We start from the raw sequence: 14,884 nt of genomic DNA, 5'->3' as shown, positions 1-14,884 counted from the left end.
AGGGGCAAAATATTAATTCAAGTGTTTTCCTTCTTTTTCACTACATTCATGATTTGTTGAGATGGAAGTTAAAAACAGCTAAAGAATAATCCCTAACAGAGATATAGAAAACTCAGAGAAGTGGGGAAACGTGAACATAGTGTTTTAGGGCAAACAGAACACTTCACCTTTTCTCTCCAGTTAGCTCTTAGGAATCTAGGTAAATGCAAATAAAAATACCCATTTGCCTTATGGCTTCTGCCATACTTGTGAATCTGACGACTCTCAGAGACAAACCTCATTCAGATAAACAGGCTTACAATAATTACATCTATGTTATAAAACGTTTTCAATTCTACCTTCCTGTAAGCATAAAACTATAGCACTCCAAGTATACTTTGTGTACCTGATATACTTCATTTGAAAGTATATGCCATTATGAAAAAGGCAAGAAATGGACTTCAACCCAAGTTTTTTAGCATATCATTTAAAATTCCCAAAGGTCATATCAAACTATTTGAGAATTTCAATAATAACAATATTCTCGATTTTTAAAAATCCAGATATTATGACACAGTCAGTTTGGGTTCTTCTTTAATCTTTTTTAAATGTCTTTTAAAAATAATTAAAGTAATCATAATAGACTTTTAAACATATCCTTAAATAAGTATTTACTATGAATCTGGCACTGTGCTTAACAATTTATGGAAATTATCTAACTTAACAAAACTCTATAATGTAGTTGCTATTAATGTTTTTATTTTACAGATAAGGACATCAGTCTCTGAATTGTTACCTTCCATTCTCGTTTAAACCAATTCCAATCAAGCTGTCACCCTAAAACTCCAAAGAGAAAACTATCTTTGCCAATGTCACAAATAACCTCCACTTGGAAAATCCAATATGAACTTCAAATTCACTTCCTAGTTGTTCTCCCTGCAGTATTGACTGTATAGTGCTTCCAGAAACTGTCCTTTTATTTATTTCAGGGATAATACACCCTTATCTATCATACTTATAACCACTTCTTACATTATTTATAAGTGTTTTTTTAATTATTAAATTTATTTTTTTATACATCAGGTTCTTATTAGTCATCCATTTTATATACATCAGTGTATACATGTCAATCCCAATCTCCCAATTCATCACACCACCACCACCACCACCACCCCCGTTGCTTTCCCCACTTTATGTCCATACGTTTGTTCTCTACATCTGCCCTGCAAACCAGTTCATCTGTACCATTTTTCTAGGTTCAACATATATACGTTAATATACAATATTTGTTTTTCTCTTTCTGACTTACTTCACTCTGTATAACAGTCTCTAGATCCATGCACATCTCAACAAATGACCCAATTTCGTTCCTTTTTATGGCTGAGTAATATTCCATTGTATATATGTACCACATCTTTATCCATTTGTCTTTCGATGGGCATTTAGGTTGCTTCCATGACCTGGCTGTTGTAAATAGTGCTGCAATGAACATTGGGGTGCATGTGTCTTTTTGAATTATGGTTTTCTCTGGGTATATGCCCAGTAACATTATTTATAAGTTTATCATCATATTACCAACGATTTAATTTTGAAATGCTCATAGTTTAGTTTGGGGTCACTTTTGTCTTTTATCCATGTTCACTCACTTAGTTACAAAGTCTTGTCCTGCAGGTGTAACTATCACTTAAATGCTGCAGATCTCAAAATTATATCTCTAGTCCAGACCTGTCTCTTAAATTCCAGACTCAAAATTTTAACTATTCACCACTTTTACTTGCACATCCAGTTGACAATGTCCTAGTAATACACCCCAATTTTCATTGCTGACCTTCCCATACTTTAATCACCCATTCAAAATTTGCTTTTATTGTAATCTTCCATATTTTGTAAAAACAATCATATAAAAATATATACAAAGAAGCTCCATCCTTCTCTTCACATAAGTGAAAATAGTTGAATTTACCTCAACTTTTGTTTCTTTCACACCATGTGTTGAATCCAAAAAAAAATCCAATTAGCTCTACCTACAAAATGCACCCACAGTATTCTTGTCATCTGGTTCTTTCACCACCACTATTTCTCACCTGTCAACCATCTCTACATCAGTTTCCCTGCTTCTGACTTTGCCATCTTCATGTTCAATCCAGGAGCCATTACCATCCTTTTCAAACATAAGTGAGAATATATGACTCTTCTGCTCTGTGCTTTTTCATTGCACTTAGAAAACACATGCCCCATTATTTGTGGACCAATAACACAATCTTTATAAATAAAAGATTATGTTTTATTTCATATATACAAGTATTTCATGCATTTCAGTATCTCTTCCCTTTAAATACTACTAGTCAGTACAAACCTCCAATCACTACAGAATCTTCAGCAATAAGAAAAAAATTAAATCTTATAATAAGTATCATTTTGAAATAAGAAAGAGAAAGGCTTCTGATGAATTCTGCCATTTTTAGAAAATCCAACTGGAATCTTATTCTCACAGTATGGGAACTTCTTCATTTTCCTTTATGGTAGTCACTCTGATCCCACTTTTTTGCTCCTAGAAAAACTCCCTTCAGGGAAGAAATAAGTAGTCAATATATAAAGCCTTGAATTTATGCATTCCCTTTTTTATTTTTTAACATCAGCAACAAAAACAAGGACACTTGCATAATCTTTTGTGTCACAAATAATTTAGGAAATGAAGGAACACCTTTGCAGATAATCCTGCTAAATTACCAGGAATTTTTTTTCAATACTAATCTTTAAAATCCACATGCAAACACTAAGAACACTTAATCCATTTTAAAATACATGTATTTCCAATAATTTCTTATTGGCACACAAAAAAGTGATTACAATGTGGCAGTGTAACTGAAACAATAGAGCTAAGTAAAGGATGTAATAACTTACACATATTAAATAGTTGATATGACATTGTTTTCAATGTTTATATGTATTATTTCATTTAATCTCCACAGGAATTATTAGAGCTAGCAATTAGACTCAGTTGTACTGATTCTGCAGTTGATGATCTTAACCATTATGCATCATTCTAAAATGCTATCAATTTCAATAACAAGTTTGTTTTCTTGCTCAAGTTACTGAATAACTATGTCCCTTTGTTTCCTCATCTGCCATCGGTGTATGACCATTGTATCATTGCATGAGGATTAGATGAGTTAATGGATGGAAAGTCTTTGTATTAACAGATTGAGAATGTAAAACAGATATAAATGTTAAGGAAAAGAGGAAGGAAAAAAGAAAATCTCTTCTTTTATACTTATTAAACATCAAATGTTATTAAAATTTAACATACATGCATATATTTATAAGGAAGGAGGGTAGGTGGGTAAACTGTAAATTAAGTGCCTCTAATTAAAATTGTTAGAAAGGGTAAATTGTTTTCCTTAATCAGATAATTGCAATACATTTTATTTTAATTTGTGAGCAGGCATGGTCTTATTTAGGAATACTGTCAAGAAACTTCTCAGTCATTATAAGAGAATTTTTTTAAAAAAGAAAGAAAAGAGTAATCATTTAACTCCAACAATAAGTTTCTCATGTATTTCATTTGATTATCAGCATTTAAATATTTATTTTGAAAGAGCACACCTCTGATTAACATAATACAAAAAAGTTTGATAATTAACCAACACTCTATTAACAGATTTTTTAAAACTTTTCATTTATTTTCAGGTCAGGTTCTTGCAAGTTCTGGCAAATTAGTGTTTATTCAAGGTTTAATGCCACTGTCAATTCAGATACTTTAGCTACAAAAGGCATATCTGATTTACATTAATCTGAACACTTTAATAACTAATTAAAATCTCAGCCTTCTAGCCAAGTTCTGAGACATTTATTCTATTTAACTCAGCAACAAAACATTGTTAGTCATTTTCTTCTGAGAAAGGAGGCTCTAATTTATTGGCACTATTAGGGTATTTTATAATCTGCAATCTAATCAGCCTTAACAAAAGATTTTGTGCTTGGCATGACTCAAATATTTTGCTCAATAACTTATTGAGAAATATCACCTTCCATTGCATTTCTGCCCTAATTTGCTGCAGTGATTTTTTATTTGCATGTATTTATTCAGTTCATATGATTCAGATTGAAAAACGTAAGACAAAGCTTGCATATGTATTATAGTATGAATCTCTAAAATTTGCTCATATATATTAGATTTTAAAGCTAAATAGACTGTAGGTTAGTGTTATTTCTAAATTGAAATAGGTTAACAGATATATGAACTGAAGTCACTTCATTCTATTGTTTATTATTCTTAGTATGTACACGAATTGAGCCTATGACTGAGAGCATGACACTGTATAAAGGACATAGTTCATGTGTGCAATATAATTTTCCTAAATTTCAATTTGAAACACTGTCAAAAGAAAGAATGAAAGTGATGGGATTGATTTGGGAAACATATAGTACATGAGATAATATTAAAATGTTTAAATTATCACTCACTGTGTTTAACTGTATTTCTTCCACTTCCCAGTAGTATTTGAAAAAAATAATAGGACCTTCTTAAAAAATCAGTCTTCTTAAAATACACAATAAATTGGTGTTCTCCCATTTTAGTTCCTCTGCTCTTTCAAAATAATTATTTGTCAATCATAAAAATCAAAAGAAGAGATAATTTACAAAAAGAAGTTAAGATGTCCGTATTTAATGCCTCTGAGAGATGCAATAAGTTATGAATGATTTTGTATTTAACTGTGATTGTGGTACAATTTTATTTCAGGAGACAGAAGAGGTCCAAACCAATTTGAAAAAAAAGTCACTGAGTTCAAGCCCTTTCTGCTCACTGCAGGATAGGCCAATCAATTGATAGATGAGTTGTTGAGGCAAGGAATAGTGCCTTTATTCCAAAAGCCAGCAGGTTGAGAAGATGGTGGATTAGTGTCCCAAATAACCATCTTACCAAGTTAGAATTTAGGCTTCTTTTATTATACAAGGAGAGGGGGTATGGTAGGTGGTTGTAAACTTCGTATTGTTGGAATCCTTTGTTCTTTCAGCTGTCCACCTAGGTCAGGTCACGAAGTTCCTGTAAACCTCCAACAAGACAAATGATATTCTCTGTTCTGCAACTCTTTATCTCTATATGGATGGAAAAGTGGTATTCCCTTAAAGGTCAGAGTCTTGAGAATGGGCTATTCTGTATATTTCAGGCTCTAGGCAACATTCTTAACTCGTAGCAAAAGCAATAGAATTCACAGGTTAAAATAAAAGAAATAGATCTAATATGAAGTCAGATTTGTTCTTTCCTATTACAAAACTAGCAGCAGTTAGTTGGCAAATCTGTTGGTTCATTTATGCAATTGGTAAGTTAGGTGGCTCCTACATGTTCCTTATTTATAGTTTCACATTTTGTGAGGCAATTTTATTGGTATGGCATATATAGTGATGAGCAAAGAAAGATCCAGAGTCTAGAGTCTCACATGGAAGACTGCCATCAACCCAGAATTTCCCCAAACAATTTCAGACTATAATTGTCATGAGAGCTGGATACAATGTTGGCAGAATTTATAATGGAGTTGTTGTTTTGGCTGATTCAGTAAAGTTTCCTCTGCAGCAGTGAATATATATATTTTTTGAAGTGTAGTTGATTTATGATGTTGTGTTAGTTTCAGGTGTACAGAAAACTCATACTTTTTCAGATCCTTTTCCCATATAAGTTATTACAAAATATTGAGTATAGTTCCCTGTGCTATACAGTAGGTCCTTGTTGTTTATTATTTTATGTATAGTAGTCTGTATACGTTACACCCAAGTTTCTAATTTATACCCCCTCCAACCTTTCTCCATTGGTAACCATAAGTTTCTTTTCTAAGTCTGCGAGTCTATTTCTGTTTCGTAAATAAGTTCATTTGTACCATTTTTTAAGATTCCACATATAAATGATATCATAAGATATTTGTCTTTCTCTGCATGCCTTACTTCACTTAGTATGATAATCTCTAGGTCCATCCATGTTGCTGCAAATTGTCTTATTTCATGCTTTTTTATGTTTGAGTAATATTCCATTGTACATATATACCACATCTTCTTTATTCATTCATCTGTTGATGGGCATTTAGGTTGCTTCCATGTCTTGGCTATTGTAAATAGTGCTGCAATGAACATTGAGATGCATGTATATTTTTGAATTATGGCTTTCTCCAAATATATACCCAGGAGTGGGATTACAGGATCATATGGTTGCCCTATTTTTAATTTTTAAGGAACGTCCATACTGTTCTCCATAGTGACTGTATCAATTTACATTCTCACGGAAAATGTAGTAGGATTTCCTTTTCTCCACACACTCTTCAGAATTTATTATTTGTAGACTTTTTCATGATGACCATTCTGACTTGTGTGAGGTGATACCTCATTTTAGTTTTGATTTGCATTTCTCTGATAATTAGTGACGTTGAGCATCTTTTCCTGTGCTCTTTTGTCATCTGTATGTCTTCTTTGGCAAAATGTCTAGTTTAGATCAGCCCATTTTTTTTATTAGGTTGTTTGCTTTTTGATATTGAGCTGTATGAGTTATATATATAACTTGGAGATTGATCCCTTGTGGGTTGCATCATTTGCAAATATTATCTCCCATTCTGTGGGTCATCTTTTCATATTGTTTGTGGTTTCCTTTGCTGTGAAAAAGCTTTTAATTTTAATTAAGTCCCATTTGTTTATTTTTGTTTTATTTCCATTACTCTATGAGACAGATACAAAAAGATATCGCTGTGATTTATGTCAGAGAGTGTTCTGCCTATGATTTCCTCTAGGAGTTTTATTGTATCCAGTCTTACATTTAAGTCCTTAACCCATTTTGAGTTTATTTTTGTGTGTAGTGTTAGAGAATGTTCTAATTTCATTCTTTTACATGTAACTGTCTAGTTTTCCCAGCAACACTTATTGAAGAGATTATCTTTTCTCCATTGTATATTCTTGCCTCCTTTGCTTCAGGTTAATTGACGATATGTCCATGGGTTTATTTCTGGGCTTTCTATCCAGTTCCATTGACCTATATTTCTGTTTTTGTACCAGTACCATACTGTTTGGCTTACTGTAGCTTTGTAGTGTAGTCTGAAGTCAGGGGGACTGATGCTTCCAGCTCCATTTTTCTTTCTCAAGTTTGTTTTGGCTATTCAGAATCTTTTGTGTTTTCATATAAATTGTAAATTTTTTTGTTCTAGTTCTGTAAAAACATGCCATTGGTAATTTGATAGGGATTGCATTGAATCTGTAGATTGCCTTGGGTACTATAGTCATTTTGACAGTATTGATTCTGAAGAAGTGTATATTTTAAGAGAGACTTTAGGACTCATATTTTGGGTACGTGGTGAAAGGTTAAATACTTGGAAACATTGAGAGAAAGTGTTAAGGACGATTCCTAGGTTTTGGTTTTGAAAACAGAACAGATGTCAGCATCACTCGCTGAAAATAATATATATCAGAAATTCACCACATCTATGAAATATTATAAGTTCACTATTGGATATGTGTTACATAAAATATTTTGATATAAACAAGAATAAAGTAACTCCAGAAATATATGGATCTGAAGTTCACTAGGTATCTGGCTTCAGGAATCATACTGGAAATTCATTTGTATGTAAGTGATAAGTGAATATTTCAATGCTGGGCATTTCCTTTGGGGGAAAAAATAACTTGAGGAGACAATAGGACCTACAGCAAGTGTTGAAGAACTTCAACAGGGAAGAGATAAAGTATGAAAAGGTAATACAAAAATTATATGAAGTACAGAGTGAAGGGAAAAAAAGGTTTGAAGAAAGAGAGTGTAGTTATCATTGTTAAATGCTGATGAGAGACCCAGTACAATAAGAACTGATATTTGTTGTTGTTGAAGATAATATATGATATGGTTTTGATGGAGTGAGTTTAGAGAAAAGTCATTTCAACAGAGTGAAGCCAAGGCTAGTTTGAAGTATAAGGAATGAGAAGTGATGAAATAGCACAGTGGGGCTGAAAACTCTTTCAAGTTTAGAGATACATAGGTAGGAAAGATAACCTCACACTATATGAAACAATATACTAGAAAGGAAAATAGCGCCCCAGAAATTGCTTTCATTTCAATGGACAATACTTGTTTGTTTGTTGTTTTGGTTTTTTTTAAATTTGATGGAAATTATTGAGTTGAATAGGAAAAGATAAATTAACACAGTGAAGAGAAGGTATATTTGATAATGTAAATTTTTTATACTTCAAATGATTTGGGCCTCAATGAATAGATAAAACAAATTTATTTTTTTAAGAACAGGAGATACAGGTGCTCTGGTATAACAAAGGTGAAAGTAGTTTAAGAAACTGATTGTTTTTAAATTTAGTATTTGAAGTAGGAAGCCATTTAAATATAAGTTACTGGGTTTCTCTAAAATATATGCTGAGAGTGATTATATGTTTGATGGTGGAATGGAAAGGAGAAATTCTGATAATATTTCAGGAAATTGGAATACAATTAATACCGTTATTCTAGGGAGTGGGAGAGAGAATAAATCAAAGAAGCATTTTGGAATTGTTGGGCAGTTCTATGAATGATTTTTTTGAGATTGGTGATCAATGATGGCAATCGAATGCAATATTTAATATGATATAATGGAGTCAAAAGCACCATGACATAATAAAGTATAAACGATATAGAGAGTAATGGATTGAAGAACATAGATGAGATACATTTTCTAGGATTGTAATTGTTTAGAACTCGAGTTATTTTCTAATATAAAAGTTTGATATTATATAACAATACATATCTACAACTAAATGGATTTTTAATCAACATGAACATGTAATAGTATTTTGTTATTGCATAGTAATATGAAAAATATATTTTGCATCAAATTATGCAACACTAATCATATAGCTTTTAATTAAAACTGTTTCTTTGCTTTTTTCTAGAAATAATATTTGCCTCATATATTCATTTGCTTTTATGTATTCAGACATGTTTACGGTTAATCTTTCCATCACTCCAGTACATCTGTACAGTTCCACTTAACCCTGTCTTCTAAATGACCAAGCATAATTTTTATCTTTTTTCATGGGGCAGACTTCTGGCAGCCTTCCCTCACCTTAATCTAATCATAACTCTACTTTCAGTGACTTTTGGTACATTGGATAATCTTGACTCTGAATTGCCCTCCTCTTTTGTTGGATCCCTCCTTCACATATTCCCTTTTTGTTGGATCCCTCCTTCACATATTCCCATGTCTTCTTTTTTGCTTATTCCCTTACTTTGATGACTTTGTCTTTGAGTAACTTCATCAGAAAAGACACATATAAGAAAAATATTTTCCATCTGTCAATCTGAAGCTATCAACTGGATATTCAGTTGATTCAGGAACTTTGTTTAAAATGTTCAATAAAGAAGATTTTCTTTGGGGTGTGTGTGTGTGTGTGTGTGTGTGTGTGTGTGTGTGTGTGTGTGTATGTGTATGTATTAACCAAGTAACTGTAGTTCTATTCTTGGATCCTCTAATTTGTTCCATTGATCATTTATCAATATTTACTCATATTTCACACTGTCTTTGCAATGTCTTAAAACATATATTGTAAATCTTTTATATGTGCACTTCCTTTAAAAATCTGTTTTGCTATTTTCAGTCCCTTATATTTCCATATAAATTTTAGAATCAGCTGGTCAATTTATACAAGAAAAATCCTGCTGGAATTATGATTGGAATTGCATTGTCTACAGACCAATTTGGGGAACTTAAAAATATATATATTTATATATTCTCAGGTTGCAACTTAATCAAGGAATGTTCAACCCTTACTGAGGTGGTTAGAATTTTTATAGAAATTCTATGAAAATGTTTTACCCTTTGTAAACTAGATTTTCTACAGCAGTTAGGTATGCATTTCTTATCATTATAGATTGGGTGTGAATGTGGCAGATAATTTGTCTTTATAATTTCACAGATTTAAAATTGGAGAAGAATGTAGTCAAGAAACTTTGCCAGAAGGCCCTCATCCAATCTGACTCCCAGTGATTCATGTCTCTCTCATTTACAAAATATGCTCATTTCCTCCCAAGGCCCCCAAGAATCTTACCCAATTACAGCATCAGGTGAAAGTCTCACAGTTTTTCCCCAGTCCCACTGTATTGTGTCAAAGGAATTCAGTTTTAAAGTTAGAGATAATTCCTCATAAAAATGTTGTTGAATAAAAAGTTGTAACTTTTCAGAAAGATACATGAAGATTACATGACTAGTAGAAGGTCTTGGTTTTACCATATTGGAATCAATCTCTATAGAAGTTGATGATATTGTTGCCCCTACACCCAATTTAAAGATTCGTATGGAAAGAGCTTTTTGTGTTTGCTTTCCTTATTAAAATGAATATTCTCTATATATGTTTTCTATTTTATACTAATTACCTATGTTTGGGCCAATTTTTTATGAAGAATATAGTTTTTGTTCTATATTATGTCATTCAAATATTTAAATGTCATTTTCTTACTGATGTGAATAGGAATTAGGAATGCAAATAGTTTAAATAGATAATATTAAAATTATTTTTATGCATATAATATGAGACTAAAGTGAAGAGCCATATAATATTGATTGTGGTTATTCGCAAGTAGTCAGAGAAAGTTTTTCTCTATTTACTTCAATGTCACATAAAAATAGTAATTTAGTTTTATGTTTATTGCAATTAAATAATTATTAAAACTACAAGTTAATGCATAAATGGAAATAATAATTCTTATGTGCTTAAGAAAAACATAGTATGGCTTCATATACTATTTCACATTTATGAAATTGGAGTTGGAGAGCAAATGTATTAATGAATGAACCATATAAAGATTTATTAATATATTGGAATAACTTTGATTTTTTTAATTTTAAAATAAACTTATGCTTCTTAAAGTAAAATGAAAAGTAAAATATGCTTTTGATATTGAGAAGTTTCTTTTAACTATTAAATTTATATTGAGAACACTGACCTTATTTATTTATTATTTATTCATTTATTTATTTTTGGCTGCACTACACAGCTTGTGGGATCTTAGTTCCCTGACCAGGGTAACCCCGGGCTCACGGTAATGCAAGTGCCAAGTCCTAACCACTGGACTATCAGGGAATTCCCTGACCTTGTTTATTTTAAAGAGACAATTCTGTTTTCAAATATTCATTCTGCAGAAACTGAAAATAAATTTATTTGGTTATTAACTTGCTTAAGGATAAATTTTTGATTTTGCTTTTAGTATAACAAATAAAATATTTTGTATTTATCTTTAGAGTCCCAAAACTGTTTCAAAATTAAGTTTATGTTTTTCTGCCCCAAGCTGTGAAAAGCAATGAAAGCTCCACTGTTTTATAAAGAAAAGATTTAAGAAGCCCTAGTCCAGTTAAAATGCTTCATTTAAATATTTTGAAGACATTCAGTTAAAATACTCAATGCTCAAATAGTACATGAAGTTCTCTTTAAGACTTACCAGTTGTTTGGAAGGAAGTAGGAAAACATCAACCCAAAGGAAAAACTTTAATGGAAAAAACAATTTTTCCTCCCTAAGGCTTAAAGAAGCTTATACAACTCACTCTCTAGGCTTTCTTAGGGAAAATTCCTTCCAAAATGAAAGGAAGTTCCAGTTCTTTCTTCTGATACTACACAGAGAACAAAACAGCAATCTAAAAAATCTGAACCTCAAAGTGTACTTAATACACTAGGTTCTCCATTTTAACACACAAAGCCATATGTGGTCTTAATTTAGCTACCTATTGTTTTTACATTGTGCTTTTTTTCACATCTATATCCTATGATGCAGTCATACCAAAACACATTTTGTTCTCAGTGTATTCCCTATTAATTTTCTCTACTATGTATTTGAAAACGAAAAGCTAATTTTTTTCCACATTTTTCCCAGTAAATTTCCAAAAGTTTAATATGGTTTGCATGGATGCAGAGTCCATGAATGAGCATGAGATGTCCCATGAATTTCTTAAAATTGTATATGTAAATTTTTGCCTATATGTATATATGTTTTTCTCAAGAAAATTTTCTTAAGCTTTTTTAAGTTGTTAAAGAGGTCCAAGTGATAAAATTATTAGCACTAGCTTTTATTTATTTATTCAGTCCCAATTTCTCTATAATATGTATTAAACACATTTTAGATAAATACAGATATTTAATACTCACCATATTATTACCAGGTCAAATATATTACATGATGCATGGAAATGTTTAATAAGTATTTCTTGAATGTTTGAACAAATAAAAATCCCAGAAAATGATTTGGAGCTTGAAGTAACTTGATTTCTCAAGGTTACTCAGCCAGCACATGTCAAGTGAGAGATATACCTCTGGTCAGTCTGATAGCATCTCTAAGTGGGGATATTTAAAGTTCCAAACGAGTAAAAGACCTACCTGCATTTTCAAGACCTACCTGCATGTCTACTGTGTTGCTTCCACACAGAAATATTCTCTGGCCTCTACCTCTTCGACAGCCTGAGTTAGCTGCTCCCTTTACCCTCTGCCAACCCTCATCATAACCCATAACATTACATACTGTAATTTGAGATGATGTGCTGGCAACTCACCTCTGCAAAGGATTAAGTCCCCAGTGTGTAAATACTCCCACCAAAGCTGATTTGTAGCTACCAAAGTGATATCATGGCACACAGAGCTCAGAAAATTGAACATGATTGGTTCACACCTGCTGCTAGTAGCTGGCTCCAGCACATATATATGCATGTCTTCATTTCCACCAGTGGACTTGTATGAGTTTATTATCCAGTGGGTTAGTGCTTTATTTAGTCCAAAGTAGATATGCCTTAATTGGATGAGAGTATGAAGCAGTAAATTTTGATATGCGTTTCTCAGATTTTAAGCAAGAACAAATAGGAAGGTATGTAGGAACACTTAGGCTTTGCATATGGGGTTTGTGTGGAGCATAGGCTTAATTCTAAAGATTTTCAAAGATTCCCGGTTCCTGGCTATTCAATCAAACACAACTCTAGGCACTGCTGTGAAGGGACTTTGAAGATGAAAAGATGGAATTAATGTCCCTAATTAAATGACATTTAAAAAGAAAGATTATCCTGGATTATCTGGATGTGCCCAAAGATAACACAGGGACATGTAAAAGCAGAACAGGAAAACAGAAGAGTCACTTAGAGAGCTAAAAAGCATGAAAAGGAATTGATCAGTCACTGCCGATTTTGAATATGAACTAGCAAGAGATGCAGTTGGCCTCTAGAAGTTAAGAATGATGTTCTTCCGATGGCAGGTAAGCAAACAGGGCCCTCAGTCCTACAACCCCATAAACTGAATTCTGCCAACCACCTCAGTGAAATTAGAAGTGGATTCTCCCCCAGAGACACAGATAAGAGGCCAGGATAACTGCTACCAGACTCCTGACCCACACAACTGTGGGGCAATACATAAATGTTGTTTTAAAACACTAAACATGCAGTAATCTGTTGCAGCAGTAAACAAACAAACAAAAAACTAATACAGTGAGTACGGAGAAATAAGATTTAGTGCAATGCCTTTGAAACTGGTTTAGAGAAGTGGAAAAAAAAATAGCGTATACCTGGAGTTTGCTAAGGCTGACAATCCAAGGCTTCAGCAGCAGTACATAAAACCAAATTTCCTTTTCTCCCAGGAGGGAGCAATCACTAGTCATTACAGGTAAGCATGAAGAGAAATGTTCTGTCTCCTGTAAAAATGAGTCTTTTGCTTTTACCAACTTAGCAAGTTACACCTCTTCACCAACTCATTTTCTTTCTTTAGAAAAAATATTTAAACTCTAATTTTAGTCTTCATTTACAAATTAAACTTACCTTTCTACCAGGCTTGTTTAAGGAATGGCTGTTAAAATTTGTTTTGAGTCCACTGTTCATAGACTGCAATTAAATAAGCAAAGGAAAACGTAACAAATAAAGCAACATGCATAATCAGTAATCCTGAAGACAATTATCTTAAAATTTGGGATGGAAGGAGAAGGAGTGTTTATTGTCTAGTCTGATGTTTTAAATGTTATGTTTAATTAGATTTTAAATTACTATTATGAGTCTTGTTTTGATGCAGATAAATGTAGGTAAGAATTCTTTATGTAAAAACACACATATTTCAAACTTTTAAAAAATGAGGGAAGGATCTTATATCACTTAAAATATATCACCTACCTGATACCTGGAATTACTTTACGGTGAATAAAACTTTTATATTTCAATTAGGATTGTTAAAATGGAAATATAACTAGGAGAGATTGCACACTATAGTATAAACCAATTATTTTTCAAAAAATAAATTCATGAAGCAAGTTGGAGACGGATTATCACAGAACCCAAATACCAGATAGTTCTAGTAAGTAATATTCTATCTCCTGGGAACATTTATCCATAAATGTATTTCAACTAAAAATTAACAAGTTGTTATCAGGATTTTTACACATCCTGGCCACTGAAGAGCCTGAAGAAGAAGTATTAGATTTAGTTCCTATTCTCAATAATGTTACAATTTAATTAAAGAGAGATGACTAATGCACAGGAGATAATTAGCAAATAATGAAAAACAGTATGAATTTATGTGATAAATGTGGGACCAACTTTTAGCTCTAATATGTAGCTCCACGTTTTCTTTACCTTAAGCACTAATATAAATCCTCTGAAGAAAATAAAACAAAGCAAAAACACATCAAGTGTCAAAAAGGGAGCTTGCATATGGAATTCTTATAATGTTAAGTAAAATGAGTCCTTGTAGCTTCTTCCTACTGTTTTTAAAAAGCTGAGTCTCTTCCATTAGAACTGGAAGCACAGTAATTACTATTTTTCTTCTCTGTACCATCTTGTTTTGATTGTTCATATGGATTTTCAGCCTTCTGTTTATATAGCATCTTATTCTGTCTGAGAAAAAGAAAGGTTTCATTACTGAAAAGAAACCATGTAATCAT

Source organism: Delphinus delphis, chromosome 3 (assembly GCF_949987515.2).
Source record: "Delphinus delphis chromosome 3, mDelDel1.2, whole genome shotgun sequence".
NCBI classification, from domain to species: Eukaryota; Metazoa; Chordata; class Mammalia; order Artiodactyla; family Delphinidae; genus Delphinus; species Delphinus delphis.
Note: the sequence above shows the minus strand (reverse complement) of the source record.